Genomic DNA, 12,785 nt, shown 5'->3' with positions numbered 1-12,785 from the left:
TGTGATGTTTGTATATGTGTGATGTGTGCTCTGCATAGTGTGTGTTGTGTGGCATATGTATTGTATGTGTAGTGTGTATGTATGTGTGGTGTGTGATGTGTGTTGTGTGTGATGTGTCTGGTATGTATGTACCTGTATGGTGTGTGTATAGTATTTTTGCATGGTATGTACATTGTATGTGCCGTGCATAAGTATGTATGTGGTGTGTGCATTGTATGTGTAATGCATGTATGTAGAGGTTTGATGTGTGATGTGTATGATGTGTGGTGTGTGGTATGTGGATGCATGTGTTGTGTAGTGTCTATGTATGTATGTATGCGTGGTGTGTGTTTATGTATGTGGTAGTTGGTGTGTATATAGTGTTTATTGGTGTGGTATGTGTATTCTATGTGTGGTGTGTATGTCTGTGTGTGGTGTGTGTATGTGTGTGCTGTGTGCTGTGCATATATGTGTGTGGTATGTCATTGTGATGGGTGGTGTCTATGTTTGTGGTGTGTGTATGTGTGTGATATATGTGGTGTGTGATGTGTAAGGTGTGTATGTGTGTAATGTGTGCTGTGTGTGTATAGTGTTTGTGTTGTATGGTGTGTGTGCTGTATGTGTGGTGTGTATGTATGTGTGTGGTGTATATGTGTGATGTGTGAGGTGTGGTGTGTGGATACATGTGATGTGTGTTTATGTATGTTGTGTGTGGTGTGTGTATAGTGTTTGTGTTGTGTAGTGTGTGTATTGTATGTGTGGTGTGCATGTGTGTGTGTGGTGTGTGATGTGTATTGTGTGTGTGCTGTGTGTATAGTGTTTGTGTTTTGTGTACTGTATGTGTGGTGTGTACATACGTATGTGGTGTATATGTGTGATGTTTGATGTGTGATGTGTGATGTTTGATGTGTGGTGTATGGATATGTGTGATATGGGTTTATATATGTGGTGTGTGGTGTGTGTGTGTAGTGTTTGTGGTGTGTGGTGTGTTTATTGTATGTGTAGTGTATGTATGCATGCAATGTATGTGTATGCATGTGTGTGATGTGTGATGTGTGGTGTGTGGTTTGTATGTATGTGTCTGTTATGTGATGTGTGGTGTGTAATGTGTGTATGTGTGTGGTGTGTGGTGTGAGTGTAGTGTGTGTATAGTGTTTGTGTTGTGTGGTGTGCATACTGTATGTGTTGCGTGTTGTGTGTATGCATGTGTTGTGTGGTGTGTGGATATATATGGTGTGTAATGTTTATGTATGTGCATATGTGCATATGTGCATAAGGGCCACGCTGGGAGCCTGCCTTGGGTCAGACCCAGCTCCTCATCCTGCGGCTTTTAGGATGACAGCCGTCAGCTCCCAGGATGAGTGGCCAGCATCCTGCCCAGTGCCTGGTGGGGGCAATGAACCCCGCGCTCCTCCAAGCAGGGGCTATGGGCTCACAGCCAGGGCTCGGAGGGAGAGGGACCCCTGCCCTGAGCTCACCATGGAGCACGGGATGGGGTGGGAGGGACGTGGGTGGGTAAAGGGTTTGTGCACCTGCTGTGCACCAGGTGGGCACTGGCTCCCATGCAGGGAGCCAAAACTACATTTTTTAAGAAGGGAAATACGTGAACATCCCCTAAATGATACATGCAGCGACGTGTGGGAAAGGAAAGCTTCCCCGAGGCCACTCCGGTGCCTCCATGGCTTTGTGAGCCTCACTGTTCCCTGCACTCCCCGTCGCCATAGCAGTGCTGTAGTGGGGCTGGCAGATGCTGGGATGCATTACAAAGCAAGGCCATGGGCCTTCTCGGAGATCCCCAAGATCTCCGAGACAGACTGTCCCTGCGGGATGGCCGAGGTCTCTTATTCAAATCCTGCTCTATCTGCAGACATCAGGAAGCTCAGGAGAGCCTGCCCTGTCCTCAGCAAGTGCACCTGGACTTCTAGGAAACTGATAGCCCCCTGAAAATCCACCTTGGGGCCTCGGCTCTGGGGTGTGACCCTTGCACATCAGGGAATCATCAACCTAATTGCCATGTGCTTATTTCACATTGCACACCTGTACCAAAACATCTCATGTACCCCATAAACATATACACCTACTATGTACACAAAAATAATAGTAATAGTAATAGTAATAGTAATAGTAATAACATGCTTCTTTCCTCAATTTTCAAGCAAGCACAATGCTATTCTCTGTGATGGTTAATACTGAGTGTCAATTTGATTGAACTGAAGGATGCCAAGTATTATTCCTGGGTGTGTCTGTGAGACTGTTGCCAAAGGAGATTAACATTTGAGTCAGTGGACTGGGAGAGGCAGACCCACCCTCAGTCTGGGTAGGCACCATCCAATCTGCTGCCAGCATGGCTAGGATAAAGCAGGCAGAAGAACGTGGAAGGACTAGACCGGCTGAGTCTTCTGGCCTCCTTTCTCTCATGATGGATGCTTCCTGCCCTCGAACATCAGACTCCAAGTTCCTCAGCTTTGAGACTCTTGAACTTACACCAGTGATTTGCCAGGGGGTTTTGGGCCTTCAGCCATATACTGAAGGCTGCACTGTCGGCTTCCCTACTGTTGAGGTTTTGGGACTTGGACTGGCTTCCTTGCTCTTCAGCTTGCAGATGGTCTACTGTGGGACTTCACCTTGTGATCGTGTGAGTCAATTCTCCTAATAAACTCCCCTTAATTTATTCATCTATCCTATTAGTTCTGTACCTTTAGAGAACGCTAATACATTCTCTTACAATAATGAATCAAGCACCTGGGATCTGGAATCCAACAGTCTCACCAAAGGCTCCCAGTGCCTAAACGGTCAAGTGAGGCCCATGTTCCAAAGCTCCTGACCTGAAGCCTTTCTCCTCACCTGTGTGCCTTCCCTCCCTCAGGCTTGTGTGTCTTCATAAGTACAAAATTATATCCAATTGTCTCCAAGGGACAGCCAGGGAGAGTTGAACCATACATCGATGATATTAATACACTGTTAGTTTTGTTAGGTGCCATGATGTTATGTTTAAAAAATTAACTTCTAAAGATAAATTGGAATATTACAGGTAAAATGGTATATCTGGGATTGGCTGGAAAATATTCCTACAAAAGGAAAAGAAGTGGTAGGTAGATAGAATAAGATTGATGAAATATTGAGAATGATTGAAGGTGGGCAATGGATACATGAGTTTATTATGCTGTTCCTCTTTTTCTGAGTATATTTAAAATTTTAATGCAGAGTTAAAAAGCGGTAGGCCACGCATCGAAGACAATAGAAACTGCCTCGAGGGCTGTCCCTGACAGTGGTCAACATGTGTCCTGTGAACATGCATCCAGCTTCCTCTATGTGCCAGGTTTGTGCCAGCACCAGGGATGTGACTGGCTGAGGGACTGCCCCTACCTCCCACCACTCATGAGCTGGGGAGAAACACAGGACAGGTGGGAGAAGAACATCAACACAATCAACGGGCTTGAGGAAGTGTGGCAAACACCTCACTCATCCGCCTTGTTTGATCGGAATGTCGTGGGGAAGGTGACTTCTGTGGGAAGAAAGTCTGAAGCAGAAAATGAGATGTTTGCTACTTGGGAGGCAGAGGGACAGGGCAGGAGGCTCCAGGGGAGGGGGAAGTGCTCTGCAGGTGTGGGCCATGAGGAGCAGGTGGGTTCTCAGGGGGACGGGGGACGTGTCAGTGTGGAGGAGCCGAGGTAAGACTGGCAGGGAGAGGCGAGTCCCGCTCATGAAAGTTCTGAAGAAATTGAACTTCCCAAGAACGTGGAAACCAGTCCTAGGGGGGCCAGGACTGGTCCCTGGTGCTGGTTACTCTCCTGCTCCTATGGATAGATCCCATGTTTCTCCTCATGTCCCAATATGCTCTGAAGGAGAAAGTCATAAAACCAACAAAATAAAATTTCACACCCCGGATTCTTTTCTAAGTAAAATATGGTCATTATAGAAAAGGTAACAAAACAAAACAAAAGTAAAGTAAATTAAGCAACCCCAAATCTTACTGCCACTGGGAAAGTTCTGGTGTCTATCCTTCCAGACTTTTCCCCTGAAAATATGTTCAGAGAAGTTTGTTCTTTTTACAAAAATGACATCAGGGGCCGGGCACAGTGGCTCACGCCTGTAATCTCAGCACTTTGGGAGGCTGAGGTGTGTGGATCGCCTGAGGTCAGGAGTTCAAGACCAGCCTGGCCAACATAGTGAATCCCCATCTCTACTAAAAATACAAATAATTAGCTGGGCGTGGTGGCGAGTGCCTGTAATCCCAGCTACACGGGAGGCTGAGGCAGGAGAATCGCTTGAACCCAGGAGGCAGAGGTTGCAGTGAGCCGAAATCGCGCCATTGCATTCCAGCCTGGGCAACAAGAGCAAAACTCTGTCTCGAAAAAAAAAAATATATGGCATCAGGTACACAAAGTCTTACCTGCTTTTTTCACCTCAAAATACATCTAAACATATTTCTCTGTCAGTATCTGTACATCCAAATAAAATCAAATGTTAATTCACTTTTATTTTTAAAAGAAATTTGGATGCATTTTGCACCTCCTTTGGACAATGAGAAGCTATCTCAAAATACGATAACGAAGAAGGATTGCAGCTTCTGAATGTGGTTCTTGAGGACAGAGGAAAGCAAGTAAGCACAAACTCTGCTGAAGTCAGAGGCCACCTTCAAGGTCACGCGGCCCAGCCCTCACTGTACTGTGGAAGACACTGGGCCCCAGAAGGCGAAGGGTGTGCTCAGGGTGCATGGCTGGGTAACAGCAGAGCCAACACCGAAGCTTAGCTTCGGATCTCCGGCTCCATGGGGAAGGAGGCTCTTCCTCTCTGAATGAGAAGAATCCTAGTGATGTGTGGCCTCAGTGCTGAGACCTTCTGATGCCTTCAGAGGCTCCTCTCCTCCACCTTCCAGCAGGGACCCACACCTGACCCCTGGAGAAAACAGGCCACCTTCACATTTAGGTATTAAGTGGCAGAGAATTGAACTACTTCAATGAGGCACAATCACAAAACCATATGAATTTAGGGGAAAAAAGAATCCAGTACACTATTTTGAGATGAAGAATTTTGAGGCCAGATAGTTCTATAAACTTGCCCAAGTCACAGTTGGCATCAGAACTGAATCTAGGACCCAGGTGTCCTGACACCGGACTGCCTTCTGTTACCAGGAAACAGAAGACTGGCATTTTCCTCTGCCCCTGCACCAACACTTCCCTCCTCCAGGAAGACTATCGAGAGGTGATCCTCACTGAGTTTCCTCAAAACTCTGACAGAATGCTTTCCAGAAACCTTTTAACATTTTTAGCAATCTGTCAACTTGTAAAAATCCTACTGTAGCCATTAATAACCAATGTCTGTAACAATATACACTCCGCTAATACTAGTTGTCTTTCTTTACATACACACAGGTCTAAGCTGCATAATCGACGTTTCAATGCTAAAATGAATTAGCCAAAAATCCTGCCTAGATGACATGAGAAAATAAAGATTAAAAACTCACACTCTTTCATCTCAAGGTGTTGAAACAAAAAGCCTCATTTTCCCCAAGCATAAACAACTATGACATCGTGGTCTATGCTATAGTGTGAATATTTGTCCTCTCCAAAACTCAAGTTGAAATTTAATCCCCAATAGGACAGTATCAAGGGGTGGGGAATTTAAGAGGTGACTGGGTCATGAGGGCCCTGCCCTCCTAAGTGGATTCACCACTCGTGGGCTGATGGATAAATGGATTAGCAGGTTGTTATGGGAGTAGGACAGGTGGCTTTATAAAAAGAAGAGAGGCCTGGGCAGGTGAGCATGCCCAACCTCCCTGCCAGGGACACCCTGGGCTGCCTCAGGACTCCTCGGAGAGTCTCCACAGCAAGAAGGCTCTCACCTGGTGCGGCCCCTCAACCTGGGAATTCTCAGCCTCTGTAACCTTAAGAAAGAAATTCATTTTCTTCACACACTACTCAGTTTCAAGTAGTTTGCTTGGAAGTTTGCTACAAGCAACAGAAGAGGGACTAAGACGGCCCAATCCACTAGACAAGAAGGCCATGTCTTGATAAGCTCTCTCTTGCAAACGGTACTCAGAGAGCAGCTTTGATGGCCAGGATGTGGTCATTACATCACCCAACTCAGAGCAAAGCAAGAGGGAACTCCAAACACAGTTCTGCAGAAGCACAACAAATGACAAAGCCAAAAACATTACAAGTTCTCCCTTAAGTGGAACCCACAAACTCCTATACAATGGATGGCTCACAGCCAGAGCGAAAGCAAGCCACAGCCCAGGCAGGGAAAGAATCGAAAGGCAGGCCCTGAAGAGGCCTTGTGGCTGATCAGGACTGATCAGCTCTTCTCCTCACTCTGCCCTTCCTCCAGCACTGGGTTCACATCTCTCAGGGCCCGCCCCTCTGTCCCAGCCTTCCCACCTCTCCCTAGTTTCTCAACTCTCCCAGCAACCAACAGTAGATATTACAAATTCTGGCAAACCATTATTTTCCTGGACTCTATGTTTCACAGTTGTTTTGCTGGCATTATTGGTATTTGCACAACTCCTAGTAATGAGACCACATCTTCTGACTCTGATTGACCATGCATCTCATACGCAGTGCCAGTGACTTAGTGACTATCCCTGATTGGTTGATATATATCACTAAACCTTCTGAGGATTCAATAGTGTGAAAATCTCCTCCAGATCAAACAGGAAACCGTTCCTTCTGCTTGCAAAATACCTCAATGCTATACGGTACCCAAAACTTGAGACTCTGGGGCCCACTCCTTGGAATCCTTCTGTCTTTCTAAATTTTTTATTTTAAAAAGATGATCCCTTTTGGAATAACTAGCGTGGTTGACATAAGTGTTGTCTGCTCAGTATTCTTTCCTCCGGAGAAAGCCCTCTCCTCCAGCCTAGAACAGTTCTACCCATCCATGTTGTCTGGGTTTGGCCACCCTTGGCCCTCACCCCCACTCCCACCACCTCCCACCTAGGCCACGTGTTTTTATGGCAAGCATGGACTCAAAGTAGGCCAATTAGTGAGCATCTCCTTAGGAATTTGGGCAGATCTGAAAGTGAAAGTCTATCTCTTTTCTCTGAGATCTCTCTAGGCATGAGTGACACATGGCAGCCAGTAGCCATCTTACTGCCACTTGGAGAAGCTTTTTCAAGAATAAAGCCAAGAAGAGGTGAGCAGACCCACCAGATGGGAAGGGGGAGGGATTCGAGGAGAGCATTTGCCACCAGCTGTCCCCGGAGCCCAAGTCCTCCTCAGGCTTCCTGGATTTTTCTTAAGCTTAGGTGAAAGGGATCACATAAACTGTCAAAAGAGTTTTGACAAATGCAGGTGCTCAGCGCTGCAAATAAACTGCACACCTGAGATTATCAAAACAATTCATGTCTTCCAGGATGCAACACCTAAAAAATTAGCAGCCCATGCCAACAGCATTCTCTAATAGGCCCTGTATACAGCAAGTACCAACAGAGTGACCATGTTCAGGAGAATAAAATCGTGAGGATAGCCTTAGGTAGGTGTTTGATACTGTGGGAGGATTTCAGAATAGCTCTATTTTTTTAGTAAAACTTTAAGTATTCACATAAAGGTTATTTCGGTGAGAATTATCCTGCTGTTTCTTCTCCATTACCCAGTGAAATTGATTCTGTAATTGATAGAGTCTCAGGTGCAATGAATTTATGCCAAGAAAGTAGAATGAGCAGAACCAGGGTACAAGTGGGTAACAAAGGCAAAGAGTTCCTGGGGAACATTGCCGGGACCACGGGATTCATAGGACGCAACCTCGCAAGCTGGGAGCAAGTGAGAATCATGGTTCCCACCTGCATGTCTGTCCTTGTCCTGACCATCAGACTCCCTTGCAAAGTCAAGATTGCACTATGATCCGGGCACCACGTCAATATGCACACTGCCCCCTCCAGCCTGCCATGCAACCTTCCACAGATGGAACTGGAAAGAAACCCCAAAGGACTGCCTGGCAAACCTGCCACAATCAACAGTGTCTTGGTTTCTTTGCCATTTTCTTAACAACAAAAATGACCTCCATTAGCTGGGCATGCATTATGAAGCAAACAATTGACAAAGTACGTCACCTGCTTTATATAATTTAGTCCTCATAACACCTGGGAGGAGAAGTCTAGATGAGGGAAGATCCAGGCAGTGTGAACATCTGGAGGAGGAGCCCAGTTCGTGGGGGGAGCGAGCAGCATGAACATCTGGGGAGTGGGGTACAGGTGATGAGCCCTATCTCCTCTATCTCTTGCACTGATCGCTCTCTTCTCAGCTCTCACCCCATGAGGAAGAAGAAAAGTAGGAAGGAGGGATAGAGGGAAGAAGAAAAGTAGGAAGGAGAGAGGGAGGAAGAAAGAGGTAGGAAGGAAGAACATAAGTTTGTAATAGTTACACATGCTAATGGCATTGATATTTATGTAAACAAAAATATATTTGCAATGAAATTAATGATTTCACTAACGCCGCTGTTACTAGTACCAATACCAGTATGCAGGGTAAATACTTACATCACCTGATTGTAGAAAGAGAAAAAAATCACCTTCAGAAAATGAACTAGGAAAATTTTCATTAAGCAATTCCTATTTTCCTATGTAATATTTGGCACCCTGATTTGTCATGCACTTTGGAAACATTATCTATCCAGTATTACCTAGAACACCCACTTGATCATTTATGCCTCTCTAGAAACACTGAGAGAAACAGGAACGGAACAGGCCCAGAACAGGGCCTCTGTGTTCAGAAGGCTCCATACTTGGTTTACGGATCTGCTGTCGCATTTTGAAATTCTTAATAATTTTTTTTCCAAAAGGTCCTGTATTTCCATTTGTCCTGGGCCCACAGATTGGAGTATGTAGAAAATGGGAAGGAACACCTAAAATTTGCATTCATGAAAAAACAGTATGCATGAGCTGAAGGAAATGGGAGTGAGTCTCACTCAGCCTGGTCCTCAGGTCCCTCAGCAACGAAGGCAGCAGCAACACCACAGCCTCCAGCCCACGGCAAGAGGACACACCTTCCCCAGCGCTGCTGGAGATCATGGAACCACCTGCTCTTCCCAAGTGGGGAAACTGTCGCTGTGGGAAGGTAACGCCACAGACCCTGCTGCTCATGAGCTCTGATGAGGAGTGTAAATTTGGTTGATGAAAAGAGAACAAATTATTTCCTAATAAACACTATCATCTAGTTAATAAATTTCTTCTGCTCCTGAAATTAGAGGAAGAGAGAGAGAGAGAAGGATTAAAAACAATAATAATAAAAGGTGTTTCTCGGGTTGAGAAGAGTAGGCACCACTGACGTAGCTCTGCTCCTCCACAGAAGAGAACCAGGAGGCAGCACGGCCGCTGCTGAGGCCACTTAGCCAGATAACAGGTTGGGGGGTTCTCCCCACTGGAACCTCAGGAACAGTGACCCCAATCTCTGCTGTTCCTAGGTAGGGCGCCATGCTCACTCCACAGCGAGCACTCCAGGCATCATCTCAGCGTGGGGGTAGCAGAGGGTAGTCCAGGCCTCTGTCCCCACAAGCGGATGCCCAGCTGCCAGAGGCAGAGGAGCAGCAGGATGCCAGCAGCATCAGATGCATGTCGGCAAACACTGGGAAAAATGCAGCAGGGGACAGGAAGAATGGCAGAACACAGGTGGTCAGGTGTCTGTGCCGAGAGGACGGGTCACTTGTCCCAGGTGCCACCATAAAACAAAGTTAAGGCTGAACACAGAACCCAACTCCGCCAGCTCCAAGGGCTGCACAAACACCTGAATCCCCGGGCTCTTTGGCCTGCATTTCTGCACCCTGTGTGGAGGGTTACTGGGTGGCATCGCTCTCGGTGAGTGTTCAGCTAGACACAAGCGGCTACCTCGTCTCAAGGAGTTGCTAATTCCAGCTCACGTCAGCCCCTGTTCAAGGAATAATGGAGACAGAGCCAGTCTGTGGGCAGCCACTTTACCCCACACACTATCTGTTTTCACAACCTCTATGCACAGGTATTTATGTCTTTCTCTAAAGTTTAACAATTTCCTGGACAGAAAATAAAAGTAGGGCATCAGATTGAAGAGTGAGTGCAATGGGGAGAAAGAAAAAGATAGCCTTTTCCAGGGTGGGGAGGGCAGCCCAGGGCCCAGGGCCACCTGGACCTCAGGAGGCAGCCAGAGGCTCGGGAGGGCCTCCTGTGTGCACATCCTCTGCCCCTACCAGATCCCCGTGCCTGACAGCTCATCTGTGTCCTACTCTGTTCCTTTGTTGTAAGGCTTTGATTCCAGTTATACAGAGGCTCCTCAACTTAAGATGGGGTTACGTCCCAATAAATCCATTGTAAATCAAAAATATCATAAGTCAAAAATGAATTTAATACCCCAACAAATTCATTATAAGTCAAAAAATCATTAAGTTGAACCATCATAACTTGGAAATTATCTAGATGCTGTATTAGCTACCAATTTCTGTGATAGTGCTGCATAACAAGCCACCCCAAACTTAGTGGTTTAAAATAACAACTATTGTGGAGAAAAGAGAACACTTATACACTGTTGGTGGAAGTGTAAATTAGTTCAGCCATTGTGGAAGACAGTGTGATGATTCCTCAAAGATCTAAAGACAGAAATAACATTCAACCCAACAATCCAATTACTGGGTACATACACAAAGGAATATAAATCATTCTGTTATAAAGACACATGCATGTATATGTTCATCGCAGCACTATTCACAATAGCAGAGACACAGAATCACCCTAGGCGCCCATGAATGGTGGATTAGATAAAGAAAATGTGGTACATATGTCTGGGCACAGTGGCTCACATCTGTAATCCCAGCACTTTGGGAGGCTGAGGCAGGTGGATCATGAGGTCAGGAGATCGAGACCATCCTGGCTAACACAGTGAAACCCTGTCTCTACTAAATATACAAAAAATTAGCTGGGTGTGGTGGTGGGTGCCTGTAGTCCCAGCTACTCGGGAGGCTGAGGCAGGAGAATGGTGTGAACCCAGAAGGTGGAGCTTGCAGTGAGCCAAGATTGTGCCACTAAACTCCAGCCTGGGTGACGGAGCGAGACTCTGTCTCAAAAAAAAAAAAAGAAAAGAAAATGTGGTACATATACATGATGGAATACTATGCAGCCATAAAAAAGGAATAAGATCATGTCCTTTGCAGGGACATGGATGGAACTGGAGACCATTATCCTTAGCAAACTAACTCAGGAACAGAAAACTAAGTGCTGCATCTTCTCACTTATAAGTGGGAGTTAAATGATGAGAACACATGGACACATGGTGGGGAACAATACATACTGGGGCCTGTCAGAGGGTGGGAGGAGGGAGATGATTGGGAAAAATAACTGATGGTTACTAGGCTTAGTACCTGGGTGATGAAATGGTCTGTACAACAAACCCCCGTGACACAAGTTTACCTGTGGAACAAACCTGCACTTGTACCTCTGAACTTAAAAGTTTTTTAAAAGGCAACAGAAGAAAAAAAAAGAAATGCCAAAGCCATAGAAAAACATAAAAATAAAAATAAACAACAATCATTTATTCTTGTTCACAGGTCTAGTGCCTGCGGGGCAGGTGCACTGCTGTTGGCTGGATTTGCCCATGCACCCGAGATTACCATCCTGGGCCTGGATGGAGGACTCGGCTCTCCTCCCCTTGCCTCTCAATTCCCTCAGCAGGCAGGAGTCCAGAGGAAGAGGCACAAATGCACAAGCACATTTTCTATCCTTGGTGGACATCAAGATTATCTCTGTCCCATCAGCAAAGCAAGTCCTGTGGCCACACCCAGTGTCAGAGTAGGACAAAGTTGCCCAAGGGCAGAGTTGCAGGACGGTTTGGGAAATGGGGAGCATCCTTCTTCATCATGGAGGCAGAGTGATGAAGATGAGTCCTGTATGCCTTTCCCACTGGGCCGCCAAGTGCTCAGAACTCTGAGAGTGAAAGATCTGAGGGGAACGGACACCTCTGAAGAGAAGGAAGCACAGGGATCGTGCAAAGGAGGGAATTTGCGCAGAGAAGACACATACAACTGTTTCTTCCTTATCTGGGACTTTGTTTCACTAGCTGTAGCAAAGGGGTTATGTACGCCTAGCCCGCCTTTTAATGATAAGGTGTTATTATACAAATGAAACGCCAATGTGTGCACAGCTATACCAGATGCTTTAATTAGCTTAATTATTAAGAAAACACACTCTAGAGTCAGGGTGTTGGGTTTAAATTTCAGCTCCACCAGCTGCTGGCTTAGAGACTTTGGCCAATTTATTTAAACTTCCCTGTACTTCATATTCCCCATCTGTTAAATGGCAGCAAGACTCTACCTACCTCAAACGTTATAGCAAAGGTGAAAGATTACATGAAACATGCTTATCACAGTGTCTGCCACAGAGTAAGGGGTCAATAAGTGTCAGTATTGTTATTAGTGTCCTGATGGAGAAGATGGTGATGATAATGATGGTGGTGGTGGTGGTGACGGTGTGATGATGAAGACAAGGATTATGATGACGGCGGTCATGGTTACAGCAAAGATAATGGTGGTGGTGGTGATGACAATGACGGTGGTGGTGATGGTGATGGTGTGATGATGATGAAGACAAGGATTATGATAATGGTGGTGATGGTGATGGTGATGGTGGTGGTGATGGTGGTGGTGATGGTGTGATGATGAAGACAAGGATTATGATAATGGTGGTGATGGTGATGATAATGATGGTGGTGGTGATGGTGGTGGTGATGGTGTGATGATGAAGACAAGGATTATGATGACGGCGGTCATGGTTACAGCAAAGATAATGGTGGTGGTGGTGATGATGATGGTGGTGGTGATGGTGATGGTGATAATGATGATGAAGACAAGGA

General features: G+C 46.0%; 2 long non-coding RNA genes across 3 annotated transcripts in view; one reads left to right on the top strand and one right to left on the bottom strand.

The window, feature by feature from the left end:
• LOC134759673 (uncharacterized) overlaps positions 1 to 12,785 on the bottom strand; it is a 234,109-nt gene that overhangs the window by 156,592 nt on the left and 64,732 nt on the right. The gene's annotated exons all lie outside the window — the stretch shown is intronic.
• On the top strand, positions 8,063 to 12,080 carry LOC129057781 (uncharacterized). 2 transcript variants are annotated; one of them, XR_008522562.2, is made up of 4 exons: positions 8,063 to 8,164; positions 8,758 to 9,032; positions 9,379 to 9,926; positions 11,485 to 12,080. It is a non-coding gene; the product is annotated as an uncharacterized LOC129057781 (long non-coding RNA). The 2 variants fall into 2 exon arrangements; XR_008522561.2 differs by lacking the exon at positions 9,379 to 9,926.

This window comes from Pongo abelii, chromosome 12 (assembly GCF_028885655.2).
Source record: "Pongo abelii isolate AG06213 chromosome 12, NHGRI_mPonAbe1-v2.0_pri, whole genome shotgun sequence".
NCBI lineage: Eukaryota > Metazoa > Chordata > Mammalia > Primates > Hominidae > Pongo > Pongo abelii.
Note: the sequence above shows the minus strand (reverse complement) of the source record. Positions and strands in the feature narration are given on the sequence as shown.